Source organism: Oncorhynchus mykiss, chromosome 12 (assembly GCF_013265735.2).
Source record: "Oncorhynchus mykiss isolate Arlee chromosome 12, USDA_OmykA_1.1, whole genome shotgun sequence".
Lineage (NCBI taxonomy): Eukaryota > Metazoa > Chordata > Actinopteri > Salmoniformes > Salmonidae > Oncorhynchus > Oncorhynchus mykiss.
The window spans coordinates 56,905,926-56,923,697 of NC_048576.1; the positions used below are offsets into that span (position 1 = coordinate 56,905,926).

General features: G+C 41.3%; 1 protein-coding gene across 3 annotated transcripts in view; it reads left to right on the top strand.

Moving 5' to 3' along the window:
• Positions 1 to 7,097: 7,097 nt before the first annotated feature.
• camkk1a (calcium/calmodulin-dependent protein kinase kinase 1, alpha a) overlaps positions 7,098 to 17,772 on the top strand; it is a 120,680-nt gene continuing 110,005 nt past the window's right edge. For all 3 annotated transcript variants that reach the window (XM_036937856.1, XM_036937858.1, XM_036937857.1), the window contains exon 1: positions 7,098 to 7,339. The gene's annotated coding sequence lies outside the window, so the exon portion shown is untranslated. The remainder of the gene's footprint in view (positions 7,340 to 17,772) is intronic.

Consider the following 17,772-nt stretch of genomic DNA (forward strand, 5'->3'; position numbering starts at 1 on the left):
AGTACACAACTTGAAGCAACCACATATTTCGCCATGGAGCACGTTCTGATTAGCCAGTGAGGGGCCAAGCCTTGACACACCCACAACAACTTTATTAATTCATACGCAGCCCTTTTGCGCCAATGACAGCAAGTAATTGTGATAGTGAAAATAGCTCAAATATTTCTGACACAGGCCTGCATCTATAACGCTACCACCTCTGTTTAGATTTACCATTGTACAGTGGGGGGAAAAAGTATGTGAACCCTTTGGAATTACCTGGATTTCTGCATAAATTGGTCTAGAAATTTGATCTGATCTTCATCTAAATCACAACAATAGACAAACATAGTGTGCTTAAACTAATAACACACAAATTTTTGTATTTTTTTTGGTCTATATTGAATACTTGAATAATGACTTCTCCAAAAGCTAATTGGAGTCAGGAGTGAGCTAACCTGGAGTCCAATCAATGAGACGAGATTGGAGATGTTGGTTAGAGCTGCCTTGCCCTATAAAAAACACTCATAAAATTTTTGTTTGCTATTCACAAGAAGCATTGCCTGATTTGAACCATGCCTCAAACGAAAGAGATTGCAGAAGACCTAAGATTAAGAATTGTTGACTTACAAAAGGGTTACAAAAGTATCTCTAAAAGCCTTGATCATCAGTCCATGGTAAGATAAATTGTCTATAAATGGAGAAAGTTCAGCACTGTTGCTACTCTCCCTAGGAGTGGCCGTCCTGCAAAGATGACTGCAAGAGCACAGTGCAGAATGCTCATTGAGGTTAAGAAGAATCCTAGTGTCAGCTAAAGACTTACAGAAATCTCTGGAACATGCTAACATCTCTATTGACGAGTCTATGATGTTCCACAGCGCTACTGGCAAAATATTCTGTGGACAGATGAAACTAAAGTTGAGTTGTTTGGAAGGAGCACACAACACTATGTGTGGAGAAAAAAAGGCAAAGCACACCAAAATTAAAACCTCATCCCAACTGTAAAGTATGGTGGTGGGAGCATCATGGTTTGGGGCTGCTTTGCTGCCTCAGGGCCTGGACAGCTTACTATCATCGGCGGAAAAATGAATTCTTAAGTTTATCAAGCCTTTTTGCAGGAGAATATTAGGTTATCTGTCCGTCAATTGAAGTTCAACAGAAGTTGGGTGACGCAACAGGACAACAACCCAAAACACTGAAGTAAATCCACAACAGAATGGATTCAACAGAAGAAAATGTGCCTTCTGGAGTGGCACAGTCAACGTTCTGGCCTCAACCCAATTGAGATGCTGTGGCATGACCTCGAGAGCAGTTCACACCAGACATCCCAAGAGCATTGCTGAACTGAAACAGTTTTGTAAAGAGGAATGTCCAGAACTCCTCCTGACCATTGTGAATGTCTGATCCACAACTACAGAAAACATTTGGTTGAGTTTATTGCTGCCAAACAAGGGTCAACCAGTAATTAAATCCAAGGGTTCAGACTTTTTCCACCCTGCACTGTGAATGTTTACACGGTGTGTTCAATAAAGACATGAAAACATATAATTGTTTGTGTGTTATTAGTTTAAGCAGACTGTGTTTGTCTATTGTTGTGACTTAGACGAAGATCAGATCACATTTTATGACCAATTTATGCAGAAATCCAGGTATTTCCAAAGGGTTCACATACTTTTTCTTGACACTGTCATGTATTGTCATGTTGTGTCTTGTTTCTGTCCTTTCCCTTCACCCTGTCTCCCTCTGCTGGTCGTTATTAGGTTACCTTTTCTCCCCCTCTTTCCCCCAGCTGTTCCTTGTCTCCTCCTAACTACCTCGTCACCCCTTTTGCCACCTGTTCCCTTTTTCCCTCTGATTAGTCCTCTATATCTCTCTCTGTTTTTGTTTCTGTCTTTGTCGGATTCTTGTTTGTGTTATTCATGCCTGAACCAGACTATCGTCATGTTTGCTGCAACCTTGTCCTGTCCTGTCGGAATCTGCCGGTCCATCTGAGCCTACGTTTGTTTTGTTATTAAAGAAGCTCTGTTTACGTTAATTCGCTTTTGGGTCCTCATTCACGCACCGTAACAGACACTGTATTAGGTTTGTTAAAATGAAGCCCTTACTGTGGAAATTATACCAATACAGACAATGTGATTTTACGCCTCACATAAAAGTGATCTGGCGTTCTGGATGGGGGACATGTCCAAAGCATAGGCTACACAGTTGTTGCAAAACACATTTGATAGCCTTCATGTTCCTGTTCAATACTAATAGATACGCTTATTTTTATTAAAATGTTATTCTAGTCTTGATGTTGCCAAGAACTACAGCTACTCAAGAGCCAGAATAATTTCCAAGAACTGCTTTGGGATCCTTGCTGTAAGATGGAGGATCCTGGGACGTGCCTATGAATTTGCCCCAGAAAAGCTGAGAGTATTGTTAAGGGCTGTGTGGTCCTCCACAACTATCTTTACACTACAGAGACTAACAGACAGACAGAGTCATCAACACGGTACACCCACGTCACACCCACTGGGGACCTCTGTCCAGGAGAATGGAGACAGGTGGTACAAGTGGACACCAACTTCCTAGACCCAAGAAACATGTAGGCAGACAGGGTTGCTGTACAGGACTACAGGACTACTTCCTCACACCAGCTGCTTGAGTTTCATTCCAGGATGCTGCTATCACACGTGGCAACTTACAGTAAATGTTGGATTGTGGTTTAGAAAACATGTTTGTACTTACACTGTATGTTCCTTTCCTTCCTTTCCTTGATTTATACAGGGCATTCTGATTGTTTTACATATTTTATGTTACAGCCTAATTGTAAAAATGATTAAATTGTTTTTTCCCCCTCATCAATATACACACAATAGACCCATAATGACAAAGAAAAAAACGTTTTTTAGAAATGTTCACGCTACAAGGTTGGCACACCTGTATTTGGGGAGTTTCTCCCATTCTTCTCTGCAGATCCTCTCAAGATCTGTCAGGTTGGGTGGGGAGCGTAGCTGCATAACTACTTTCAGGTCTCTCCAGAGATGTTCGATGGGGTTCAAGTTTGGGCTCTGGCAGGGTCACTCAAGGACATTCTGAGACTTGTCCTGAAGCCACCCATGCGTTGTCTTGACTGTGTGCTTAGGGTCGTTGCCCTGTTGGAAGGTGAACCTTCGCCCCAGTCTGAGGTCCTGAGCACTCTGGAGCAGATTTTCATCAAGGATCTCTCTGTACTTTGCTCCGATCATCTTTCCCTCGATTCTCACTAGTCTCCCAGTCCCTGCCACTGAAAAACATCCCCACAGCATGATGCTGCCACCGCCATTTATTTTATTTTTATTTCACCTTTATTTAACCAGGTAGGCCAGTTGGGAACAAGTTCTCATTTACAACTACGACCAGGCCAAGATTAAGCAAAGCAGTGCACAAAATTAACAACACAGAGTTATACATAAACAAACGTACAGTCAATAACACAATAGAAACATCTATGTACAGTGTGTGCAAATGTAGAAGATAAGGGAGGTAAGGTAATAAGTAGGCCATAGAGGCAAAATAATTACAATTTAGCATTGACACTGGAGTGATAGATGTGGAGAGGATGATGTGCAAGTAGAGATACTGGGGTGCAAAAGAGCAAGAAGATAAATAACAATATGGGGATGAGGTAGTTGGGTGTGCTATTTACAGATTGGCTGTGTACAGATACAGTGATCGGCATGCTGCTCTGACAGCTGATGCTTAAAATTAGAGAGGGAGATATGTCTCCAGCTTCAGTGATTTTTGCAATTCGTTCCAGTCATTGGCAGCAGAAAACGGGCAGGAAAAGCGGCCAAAGGTAGGCTCAACTCTGACCATTTTTAACACCATAATGCCACACAGTATTAAAGGCCAACGATGGTCACCAACTTGACAAAAGTGATCAGCTCGAATGCACCCACGGTGTTAACAAGTGAAACTCCTAAGGGGACAGGAAAATTGGACTGTTTTTAAGCTCATTTCCTGTAATTCTAGCATTTTGACATGGCTTAGGCCTATGACCAGGGTAACATTTACAAAAATTAAAACCACAGGTCAGGTGTATTCAGGATGCTTTGAACATTAAATTAACACTCAAAATTCAACAACTTTGTGGGGATGAAATTGAAAGTATGCTAGTATATATATATATTTTAAATTGTGGTTTGATACTTTATTCAGACAGTAATGACATGAGATAGGGAAATGCTAGAAACAGTGGCAAGGTTGGAAGCAGGGATTGATCCCTGTTCTCAGGTGGAAAGTTGTAAGCAACACGTGCCAGGGAGTGTTACCACTACACCAAGGTGCTGCACAGGAACATTTTATATTAATGGTTGATGGTAGTGGGTAACCAAATTATAGATTGCAATATCCTTGTCCATGGACTGCTTTCAAGGTAAGGATACAAACATCTTGTATTTTGTAATTTGGGAGAATTCCCTCCTTAAAATAGGGATGGAAGGAAATCCTGCTTGCTCTCCAGGAGGGTTGGCCGCACTAGATCTATGTTTCCAATAATTTCTCAAATTCATCCAACCTTCAAGAAAAATCTCATGAATATCAATATCCAGGTGCTTTATGCCTACTAGTTGAAGATACTTACCATAATCTTATTCTACATAGACAAAATATCATGTGTGTATGAGTTGTGAGTCTCCCTATCATCTCTGCCTAGTATGTGCACAATACTTAAATGTCCAAAAATATATTTGATTCCTGGAGTATTTAATATCCAATGCTTATTTGTATAACTTACTGTCCATGAATGGCTGCAATAATGCATATAATACATTTTCAAAGACACAAGTAGGCATACCTATTTCAAATATGTGATTACACTGGACATATTGGGAATAAGTGGAATAATAAATTAAGTGTGGGGAATAACAATAACGTTCTTCCTGACAAGCATAGTAATTACCCTATATTTTAGCCAATTTTTAAGAATGATAATTATTCCACTGATTAGACTAAATAAAGTAAATATATAAAATAAGATGACAAAATCTGCCCCTACACCCTAACCAAATTATTATTTTATTAATTATCCCCCTCTCTAGAATCAAAATTACACTTTTCTGTTCACAATCTGTTTGACAAAATAATTGACATAGTTACAAATAAGGTAACCCTACCAATTTTCCCGCTAAAACATACCGTTGTTACAGCCTAAATGCTAATCACCAAACGAGAGGACTAAGGCAAGTGTGGATTAAATCGACTTTAGTGCATGCTGTCAAAAGGCTGCATTCTGCAACAACAGGGACGGGAGAAACGTTATACATAAAACAACGCTACCGTGCGGCTCTTTTTACAGTTTAATCAATTAGCGGAGAACGTTCTATCTCTCAATTCAGCTCCAATCTAATCTTGAGGTGCGTTTCTTTAAAACATGCACCCAATTCCCTTGATCCCTTACATAACTAGACTAATCATATGCTTAAATGTACGGTTCACATTGTTCTGGCAAGACAGGACAATGCTAGAGGTTCCGCTCGTGATGTTAAATTGCACGCTCAGATGCTCCGATTTCAAAACGATTTGGAGCACAGTTGAAAGGTTCACGCACTGACTACAATGGAACTATTCGAAAGATAAAAGCAGTACTTTCCAATGCGTTATATATGAGACGTGCCGAACGTGAGAAAAGCTTCAAATGCGTGTGTCTCACGGCCAATACGTGAGAGTTGGCAGCTCTGACTGGCTAGGATAATTTATGCAGCAGGTTAGGATAATTAACGTAGTAGGTTTGGAGACTGGGGTTAAGGAAAATAGTTAGCGAATATGCTCTCCTAATCTGTTAGGAAAATCACTTCGTATCGAAGTGGCGTGAAAAGAGTATCCCTTGTTAACCGGTCAACCAATCCACATTTAAGGGATTGGTTGAACAGTGCCGAAAATAACCGTTTTTTTCTACTCAGTAAAACCAGTATGTAGGGGATATATGCTGAACAAAAACATGAACGCATCATGCAACAATTTGAAAGATTTAGCTGAATTACAGTTCATATTAGGAAATCAGTCAATTGAATATATGGAGTTCACATGACTGGGAAGGGGCGCAGCTTGGGAGGTCATACATGTAGGTCCACGGACTTGGGAGCCAGCCCAGCCAATCACTCCTCCCTGATGTGGAGGTCCTGGGCTGCAGTTGTGAGGCAGGTTGGATGCACTGCCAAATTCTCTAAAACGACGTTGGAGGCAGTTTATGACAGAGAAATTAACATTCAATTCTCTGGCAACAGCTCTGGTGGACATACCTGCAGTCAGCATGCCAATTGCATGTTCCATCAAAACTTGAGACATCTGTGGCATTGTGTTGTGTAACACAACTGCACATTTTAGAGTTACCTTTTATTGTCCCCAGCACAAGGTGCACCTGTTTCTTAATATGCCACACCTTTCAGGTGGATGGATTATCTTGACAAAGGATAACATGCTCACTAACAGGGAGGTAAACACATTTGTGCACAACATTTGAGAGAAATAACCATTTTATGTGCATATGAAAAATATTGTATTTCAGCTCATGAAACATGGGACCAGCACTTTACATGTTGCTTTTATATTCTTGTTCAGTGTAGTTTCAGGCGTTTATTTTACGCTTGTTGTGTTAGGTTAATTGCGGAAGAGAGTGTGTGAGCAACAATGTACATAAACCCTGGATCTCTAATGCGATGCATTGGACAGTGAGATGCACCAATCGGCCATATTGAAACTCCCCAGCAGAAGCAGTCCTCTATTGGAATTAATGGAATTCTACAGTATTTCAATAAAACATTTTTCAATGACAAAATTACATGTATTTAAGTATTTTGTTGTTGTAGTGTGGACAGTAACATTATAACTTTCTAAAAAGTATACTTTAAGGAAAATGTTTGCATACATTGTTTTATGTTTATCTCACTTAATGTAATTCAAACGTATGAATTATGGTATCTACAATAGAATAATCGTGGCAAAAAAAATATATACTTGAATAAATGCATTTCTTTGCAAGGTGTGGGAGTGCCAAGATGTGGGCGCGGTGGGTTCAAAACCGCGCCCCCTGAGATTCAACTGGTGTATATATAGATCATTGGGTGTGAACGATGGGACACATTTCAGCGCACAATATAGGGGACAAGGCGTGTGTGTGGAATGATACGGGCGTGTTTCATGTTGGATTTATAAAAGCGGTTGTCCGACATAAAGTAATTTTCAGTTGTAGCCAATATTATTTGGCTTTTATGTTAGTGATTGAACGCTGTGTCACTGTCACAATACCGACGGTTCCAGCTGGGACATCAATCTTGTGCTCGAGGGCTTTCCAAAACATATTGGTCCAGGCGTACTGCTTATTCCGGTGATTGTTTCGGTGAGTGAAACTTTTTGAAATACCATTGGACACATTTGTTTACCCCACAATGTCATATGCCTGTCATAGCTTTCCTACTCTTGTACGGGCTTAGGGTATGGTCAATTGTGTAGGCTATTGCAGCATTTGGAACAAAAGAACCTGGATTCATGCATTAGGCTACCTACTGTATACCTATGTTCGCATGCACTGTACATGTTGCCTATACTGTAGTCTGTTCTTCACACTTTTATTCTCCCCCTGTTTGAAATGTCAAGACAAGTTTACATGCGGACGAACGTCATGATGCAATTACAATTTGTAACAATTTGATACAATGTAGTAGCGCCTTGACATTCAATTGATGTGTATGTTACGCGCTACGATTATTGCAATAGATAAAGCCATTTGTACACTCACAATTTTGTCATATCAAGGTAATATAGAATGTTCTGAATGCTAAAGCAGCATACTGTCCTTCCTGGTGGCGATTTTAGCATGTAAATCTTGGTGGGTCAACAACAAAAAATAAGTGGGAAGCATGCCAGCAAAGCCACTACACAACACTAAACAATACATGAATTGCACTATAACGGTGACAAACGGTGCCCACAAACGGCCTACGTAAAGCTGTCCCAACAGCAGTCCCAACATCTTACCACTGCTACACCTGACTATCAGCGGAGCATTGTCTGGCAGCAAAACAATTAATTTAGCAACATAGCTGATGTGGCTGACTTGCTTAAACAAATGTGGTTTCTAATGTCAATTGAGGTGTACAAGCTATGGCATAAGGGGACGACAAGCGGATAAGAGGCAATATAATATGTGTTTAGCACTTTTCAAATGTACAGCGACAGAATTCAGAACATGGTCCGTTCTTACAGTGTTCTCCCTGTACACCAAGTCAGAACTGTGGGATAAATAAAAGGGGCATATAAGCAGACAATGAAAGCTCTTACAATATTAATTTATTACATTTCTCTAAAACAGGTTATAGACTACATGTGCACCAAGTCAGAACAGTAGGCAAAATTAAGAGGGGTAAATAGACTAAATTATTAGGGTGAGGTACATGGACTACTAACATCTTACTACATAACATACAGTATTACTTTCTTAGTTACAGTATACATAACTCCCTGGCATATTACATAATTTATGCAGCATCATACAATACATTTTTGGAGTCACCTTGTTGTGCTGTGCTCACTTGACAGGAAGGTGGTGCGGCGGTCCTTTGTGGGCAAATTGTCATCAAAGTCTGACATTCTCTGGATTTATTGTGCTTTCAAAACAACTGGAAACTCGGAAAAAAACATGATCGAATCATGATGACGTCATTGATCTTTAGGTCGTTGCTAGAAAACAGGCTGGATTTACAATTCCGAGTTGTATGAACGTTCAAAACGCCTTCTTAGTTGGGAACTTCTAATGTAACTCAATGGCAGCACCCAAGGGGCTAGAATTTATTTGCTCTGCCCTTAGACTTGGCAGTGACGTAGTGTCCCCATGAGTGACAGAACACTGGGCCAATCACGGCGCAACGTTTTTCTGCTGGCTTGCCCCACCACCACAGAAAGCTCTGAGCTAGGCTGAAACACCTGCATTTTGGAGCTGCCTTACTCAAGAAAACAAAAAGGAAACCATGCTTACATGTGGCTTTATTAACTTGGTGATATATATATAATTTACATTGTTTGCAAACTGATACGTGACACGTATTAATGCCAAAATAACATGCAAAACAGGCAAGCCCCACCCAAAAACGAATAATGTGTCCTTCCTATGCATTTTCTGTCGATGTCCTAGCCCATTCATATACGCTAACTACCTTAGCGCTTATTGATGATCATATCTTCTGGCTGGGGGTTTTGTTAAGCGCTCTGATGCTTGCTCTAAACTAGAGGTGTAGGACCTACATTCATATAGTTTATTGACTGTGTCCAGCTCGCTAATAATCACCGAAATGAAAGCTAGACAGTCAGGGAGAATCAAAAATAAATAATTTTGTAGCAAATTTTGACAGTAAGGAAATATAATCAATTTTCAGTGCGTCCATCCAGGCCTCCAGAATGTGGACCTCAGGGCAAAATTAGTTTGACACCCCTGCTCTAAACATTAAAACGCATGGCTTGCGACACGGTTTTGGAAACATAAGGAACGTATATTTCATATCAGCAAGAAATAATAATAATAATACTAAAATAATTACTACACAATTTTATAGGTTTAGGGTTCCCACAAAGCAATATTTCCACATTACACGCTTGTTTACAGAAAGCACTGGACTACCTGTGCTAATTAGCTACAGTATCTGCGTTTCCGAACACCTGTGTGCAAATGGAAAGAAGATGCCCGAAAAAGGTAGTCACTGAAAAATACTGTTGGCTGCAACTGTGTTAAAACAGGTTATATTTTGTATAATGTGGTGCTGTCATTATTTGAAGTCAGCAAATAGTGATTCCTTAATTCACCATGCCAAGTCTCATTGATACAGGCTTTGTCTACAGTGCTACCCAATACTTGCATGTCTTGGTTAGTGAGAGAACACAAGTAAAGCAGTAGTCATTGTCCGAGTGGCTGGGCACTTAGCAGGGTATTCATCAGCAAAACAGTAATTTATCACATTTTTGAGTCTGATACAGTCGTTGTATACTACCCACAATACAACAGCAAAATACATTTCTGGCTATATAAGGCTGTGCACTAGATTATTAATCAATGAGTCCATAATTGACCAATATACAGGCATTGTTTACTAGTCCTTCCCACCACACCACAACACATCAAATCGTAACTACTGTGCTGCTGCTCATTAGGCCTTATTACCAATATGGCCTATGATTGATCTGCCGGGAGAGGAGTGTCTGATACAGCTCATTACATTCACTGTCATCACAGTGTGTGTGTGTTTGTCTGATTTGGTTTGTGTTGGCTGAGTGGGAGATGTGAGGTGTAGGCAGCAGTAGCACTACAGGTTCTGTGGGGGGTTTAACAACAACGGTACACACACAGCAGAGTCAGTTTGTTAGCTTGCCTTATTCAAATCTCAAATGCACTCTGTCATTTTAAAGTGGAAATTATAAGCTTTTAAACCTCAAATACACTGCAAGTTTGCATTTCCTGCTGTGCAGCAATAACAGGATGATCAAATTTAGTTCTGGCATCTGTAGGCCTCTGTTCTGTATTGGTAGCATACAGTAGCATTGGCCACTGAGATCCTCATTTCCAAATGAATGGTTTGTGTTCATTGGTGTGTATTTCAGGAAGCTGCAACATGTTTGTTTTAGTGCCTGTGTGTTTGCAACACAAGCATCACTTGTTTCTCTACGTTTATATTTACTTCCTGTATTGCTGAGTGTGTAGATACAATAGGCAGGATTTGTTAAATATTTGTTTTATTTAACTAGGCAAGTCAGTTAAGAACTCATTTTTATTTACAATGACTGCCTACCCCGGACGAACCCTAACGACGCTGGGCCAGTTGTGCTCCACCCTATGGGACTCCCAATCACGGCTGGTTGTGATACAGCCTGGAATCGAACCAGGGTTTGTAATGATGCCTCTAGCACTGAGAAGCAGTGCCTTAGACCGCTACGCCACTTGGGAGCCCCCAGGCTGCTGTAGAACTACTTTAACACTGGATGATCACATGTGCAAAGAGCAAGCTGCCGAGGGGAAACCATACAGTATCAACAGCTTTTTGGGCCTTTGTGGAAAACAGAGGGAAGGGGTGTGTGTGTGTCAGTCTTGCTTCCAAAACATCTATTCCCAGTTGTTGTTTTTTTAAGTAGATGTGTCCAAACGTTTGACTGGTACTGTAGTTAAAGGCATGTACTGTCTGTCAGATGTATGGTGATATCCCTGCTGTTTAGTGGACAGATATGTTTAACATGACAGTATTGACCAGAGGATTTGCAGCCAGGGAGGGGCCAACAGGCTGAGCTCAGGCTAGCAACAAACTGCATGACCATGACGGCTACTGTAGGTGGTGGAGGTATTTCCCTCAGTGCTTGTAACATTGACAGAAGGGTTTTCCACTCCCTACACACTCTTTTCCTCAGTAGCAACCTCACATCGTTGGTTTCAGCCATGATGATGAGTTAGTTTGAGACTGTTGCTTCTCCTATCTGTTTCCTTACCCGTGTCAGAACTGATAGCTTGACAACACTGAATGTTATCCCCTTTTTTCAATTGTTCAAGTGCTCTTGTACTTTTGAGTTGTGTTTTGTGTGCCCCATACAGTTACATATTGCAATATTATTTTGGATAATGTTATATTGTTGACTCTAAATAATATTTAGCTACAGGAAGTGTTAGCTAGTGCTAGTCTGCTGTACCTGCGCCAAAACATTTAATTCTATAGCTTGTTCTCCATCTTCTCTTTAAATAGGTAGCCAACATGTTTTCAGCACTTTTATTTCCATGACTGATCAAAAATCATTTACACATACACTCTGTCGTCTCTCTGCAACAGGCATACTGTGAGCAATATGTTTGGAACAACAAATCACAATTAAATCGAACAGATTGTTTTTCATTATAAATTACATCTATCCAGCCAAACTGTCCAGTTAAACTGTCTCTGCTTCCCAAGTGGCACCCTATCCCTTATATATTGCTCTACATTTGGTCAAAGTAGTGCACTATAAAAGGGTGCCATTTGGGACATACCCAGACTTTCCTAGGGTGACCTACCCTTTATGTTTGAATGAAAGGCCCAGTGCAGCGTTGCAATACACAAATAGCCTTTTAAAATCCATATTGGATTTTTAGTACTTTATGTACCTAGTCTTTCATGTTGTTGCTTGATGTTCATAGAAAAAAGCGGCCATGTTTCAATAACAGACACAGCCAGGATTCCTGGAAGTGTGTTTATGTAGCAACAACAGAGCAACTGCTTGGAGTGATATTTTTTTGTGTTTCTGCCTGTCTATCTGTCGTAAAACGTGAACGACCTACCCACAAAGTCAACTTCATCACAGTATACTGTATAAACTACTCAGGCTTTTGGAAAATGTATTTGAAATGAATTCAGTTACGGTACATTTACACACAAATAATAGTATACTTGTTTGATTGTGTGTGTGTGTGTGTGCATGCATGCATGTGTATAAATGTGTAATTAAGGCACTGTAACAAACAGGCCAGGGCGATGCCAGCCCGGTACAGCAAGAGTGTCAGAGAGCAAACTAATGAATTTACTCAATAAGCTCTACCCCCTGATGGTCTCCTAGGATGTGTCACAAATGACACCCTATTCCCTACATAGTACCCTTTAGACCCTGATCAAAGTTTGGTCACTCACCCCCTCTCTCCTGTGTGTGTGTGTGTCTGTATATTTAATGTCATTGTATTCCTGTGTATGTGTTATCTGTATGGTTAGTCTTTCTGTTTAAGCCCTGTGTGTGGTGTTCTGGGAGCCTCTTTAAAAGCCCTGATCTGATCAGCCTGTGTTCCAGTCTGTTTCCCACAGAGCCTCTCCCCTTGTGCACCAGCGTTACCTGCTCTGGCTCCAGCTCTTGCTCTCTGTGCCCATAGATTATGCGTGTGTGTGTGTGATGTGCACGTGGGTAACCTGCGTCCAGGTCCGTTCAGGTAAATAGCGTATTTATTAGTTTACACCTCCACCATCACAGGCAGGTAGGCAGTCAGGCCAATGGCGTGGTCTACAACGGAAAATGTTAGAGACCCTCCTTTTTTTTTGGTTGTTGCTCTTTTAAAGTCAATTTCCTGTAAGTCTACACATTTTGCCATAGTGTAGAGAACATTTTACCATTTTGAAGTTAGTTTCCTGCAGTTCCTGCAAATCAGTTTTGAAGCAAATCTACTAATTTTGCCTTGCCTTATGCTGTGTTCTTATGCTATCTGAGTGACTCAAACATTATAACAAAATCAATGGGGACCCCATGCCATGACATTTTTTGAATTTTTTATTCTCCCTGACTGTCTAGTTTTTTTTTATTTTGGTGGTTGTTAGTTCTAAAATATATAGCTCCATTATATATATTTTTTTATATACTTTATCTGGTTTTAGTCATTTAAGTTTACACTGAAAAGTTTTAACATCCTGAATTATAATATTTGGATAATATTTTTTTGTTGTGGCAGCAATGATTTAGCAGCAGCGGCCTGGCACTGCTAAATTAGTATAGGGGAAACACAGAGTGGTTGTTGCAAGACCAATTTAAAGGGAAGGAAGTTCAACTTTGGAGCACACTACTATTTCTCTCTTTGTTTGACTGGTTGTTCTCTATGAGTGTCATGCCCTTTTATTTCTCTGAAACATTATCTGCCCTTGGAACCACTTAAACTGATAAAGATAGCACTTTAAAACCCCAACACTCATAACTTAATTTGTGTCAATGTTTGCAGGGCATTTGTCAAACAGACCCTGACATAATAAGCACTGTTCTGCTCCTTTTATTGGTCCGATAGTGTTTGCCCAATGTTAGGAGGAGACGAGCGTTGGCTGCCTGCTAATGATTGGAACTAGGGAGAACTACAAACACACTTCTGAAGTGCTGCCCAGAACAGGTTAAGTGATAGGCAGACGCCAATGAGCACAAGACAATTCCCTGAAGGATACTGTCACACCCTGATCGGTTTCACCTGTCCTTGTGATTGTCTCTACCCACTCCAGGTGTCGCTTGTTTTCTCTAGTGTATTTATCCCTATTTCCTGACTCTCTGTGCCAGTTCATCTTGTATGTCCAAATCAACCAGCATGTTTTTCCCGTGCTCCTGCCTTTTCCATTCCCTTTTTGCTAATCCTCCCGGTTTTGACCTCGAGCCTGCCTACCACTCTGTACCTCTTGGACTCTGAACTGGTTTTGACCTTTTGCCTGTCCACGACCATTCTCTTGCCTACCCCTTTTTGGATCAATAAACATCTAAGACTCCAACCATCTGCCTCCTATGCCTGCATCTGGGTCACACCTTGTGCCCTGATAGATACAACTTAACAAAGACCCACAAGTGTCCTTTTGAAGTTTGAGATTGTTCAGTTCAGGCTTTCACTAAACGTTCTTCTGACACTCATTTCTAATGCATGAACATTCACAAAGCACCAACAATTTATCCTACCCTAAGTGCCCTCCATTATGTGTCCTCAGCAGGGTCACCACGTCCAATTTGTTGTTTTCCCATGACCGGTAAGGTGAGGTAAGCAGGCTGAGGTAACAGATGGCTGTTCTCGCCTGTGTTTTGTCTCTGGTCCTTTGAACAATCTAGGCCAGGCTCTCTGTATTACTTTAAAATCCATACTCTCCTTGTCTCCCCTTCATCTGTACTGATTGAAAAAGACTTGACAGGTGAAAGCAATATAGCAGATATTTCCCATTAGAGTGGTTGGTCAGTCCTTCCAGATTAGTAAAATGAAGGATAGGAGAGGAGCTAAGGAAAGAACAGACTTCTTAGACATCTGAAAAAAGCCTAGAATCTGTCACTCAAGAAGAGCATGTCTCTGAGAACTGTCTGCCCCACAAACCCCATGGCTCACAACATAGAGGGAGTGTGAGCCAAAAGTCTATGTCTCTGTCATTGGAATGTGTCTGTCGCTGTGGCCCCTTGTGGTTTTTATCACTGCACAAGCACAGAGAGATTCCAAGGCTTTTCAGGAGTGTTTATAAACCAACTATCTTAAGTTTCATGGTAGCGACTTATCCCGGGCTTACCAATAAAAGCCAGGATGTCATAGATCTTGGTAGAGGTGCATGGACGAGATTGGATCATGTTAATTATTAGATGTTTTTACACTTTTTAATTCACTTCAAAGCTCTTTACCAATTAAACTACACTGAACAAAAATATAAACATTATACAGTGCATTTGGAAAGTATTCAGACCCCTTGACTTTTCCCACATTTTATTACATTACAGCCATCTAAAATTTAAAAAATCTATAAAAAAAATCAGCAATCTACACACTACCCCATAATGACAAAGCAAAAACTGTTTTTTTGTAATGTTTGCAAATGTATAAAAAATTAAAAACAGATACCTAATTTACATAAGTATTCAGACCCTTTGCTCTGAGACTCGAAATTGAGCTCAGTTGCATCCTGTTTCCATTGATCATTCTTGAGATGTTTCTACAACTTGATTGGAGTCCACCTGTGGTAAATTCAATTTATTGGGCATGATTTGGAAAGGCACACACCTGTCTATATAAGGTCCCACAGTTGCATGTCAGAGCAAAAACCAAGCCATTTGGTCAAAGGAATTGTCCGTAGAGCTCCGAGACAGGATTTTGTCGAGGCACAGATCTGGGGAAGGGTACCAAAATATTTCTCCTGATATTGAAAGTCCCCAGGAACACAGTTGCCTCCATAATTCTTAAATGGAAGAAGTTTGGAACCATTAAGAGTCTTCCTAGAGCTGGCCGCCAGGCCAAACTGAGCAATCGGGGGAGAAGGGCCAATGTCAGGGAGGTGACCAAGAACCCCATGGTCACTCTGACAGAGCTCCACAGTTCCTCTGTGGTAGAGCCTTCCAGAAGAACAACCATCTCTGCAGCACTCCACCAATCAGGCCTTTGTGGTAGAGTGGCCAGAGGGAAGCCACACCTCAGTAAAAGGCACATGACAGCCCACTTGGAGTTTGCCAAAAGGCATCTAAAATACTCTCAGATCATGAGAAACAATATTCTCTGGTCTGATGAAACCAAGATTGAACTCTTTGGCCTGAATGCCAAGCGTCACGTCCGGAGGAAACCTGGCACCATCCCTACGGTGAAGCATGGTGGTGACGTTTTTCAGTGGCAGGGACTGGGAGACTAGTCAGGATCGAGGGAAAGATTAGCGGAGCAAAGTATAGAGATCCTTGCTGAAAACCTTTTCCAGGGGGCTCAGGACCTCAGACTGGCACTCAGGTTCACCTTCCAACAGGGCAACGACCCTAAGCACACAGCCAAGACAATGCAGGAGTGGCTTCGGGACAAGTCTCTGAGGGTCCTTGAGTGGCCCAGCCAAAGCCCGGACTTGAACCCCATCGAATATCTCTAGAGAGACCTGAAAATAGCTGTGCAGCGACGTTCTCCGTTCCAACATGAAAGAGCTTGAGAGGATCTGCAGAGAAGAATGGGAGAAACTCCCCAAATACAGGTGTGCTGAGCTTGCAGCATTACACCCAAGAAGACTCCAGGCTGTAATCACTACCAAAGGTGCTTCAACCAAGTACTGAGTAAAACGTCTGAATAATTATGTAAATGTCATGTTTCAGTTTCTAAAATCCAGTTTTTGCTTTGTCATTATGCGGTATTGTGTGTAGATTGATTGAGGGGAACAAAATGTGGAAAAAGTCAACGGGTCTGAATACTTTCTGAATGTAATGTATGCAGCAATTTCAAAGATGTTACTGAAATAATTTATTTTATTCAATTGAAATAAATTAATTAGGTCCTAATCTTTGGATTTCACAACTGAGAATTTAGATATGCATCTGTTGGTCACAGATACCTTAAAAAAGAAAAGTCGGATCGTGGCTCAGAAAACCAGTCGGTATCTGGTGTGACCACCATTTGCCTGCCTCATGCAGTGTGACACATCTCCTTTGCATAGAGTTGATCAGGCTGTTGATTGTTGCCTGTGGTATTACTCCTCTTTAATGGCTGTGTGAAGTTGCTGGATATTGGCGGGACCTGGAACACGCTGTTGTACACGTCAATCCAGAGAATCCCAAACAATGGGTGACATGTTTGGGCCTCAGGATCTTGTGACGATATCTCTGTGCATATAAATTGCCATTGATAAAATGGTATTGTGTTCATTGTCCGTAGCTTATGTCTGCCCATAACATAACCCCACCGCCACCTCTGTTCACAAAGTTGACACCAGCAAACCACTCACCCACATGACGCCATACACACTGTCTGCCATCTGCCCGGTACATTTGAAACCTGGATACATCCGTGAAGGTCACACTTCGCCAGCATGCCAGTGCCCTTCGAATTTGAGCATTTGCTCACTGAAGTCAGTTACGACGCCAAACTTTAGTCAGGTCAAGACCATGTTGAGGACGACGAGCATGCAGGTGAGCTTTACCAAGACGGTTTCTGACAGTTTGTGCAGAAAGTCTTTGGTTGTGGAAACCCACAGTTACGTCAGCTGTCCGGGTGGCTGGTCTCAGACGCTCCCACATGTGAAAAAGATGAATATGGCGGTTCTAGGCTTGCGTGGTTACGGGTGGTCTGCGGTTGTGAGGCCTGTTGGTCGTACTGCCAAATTCTCTAAAACAACGTTTGAAGCGTCTTATGGTAGCATTAAATTCTATGGCAACAGCTCTGGTGGACATTCCTGCAGTAAGCATGCTAATTGCACACTCCCTCAACTTGAGACATCTGTGGAATTGTGTTGTGTGACAAAACTGCACATTTTAGAGTGGCCTTTTATTATCCCAGCACAAGCTGCACCTGTGTAATGATCATGCTGTTAATCCGCTTCTTGATATGCC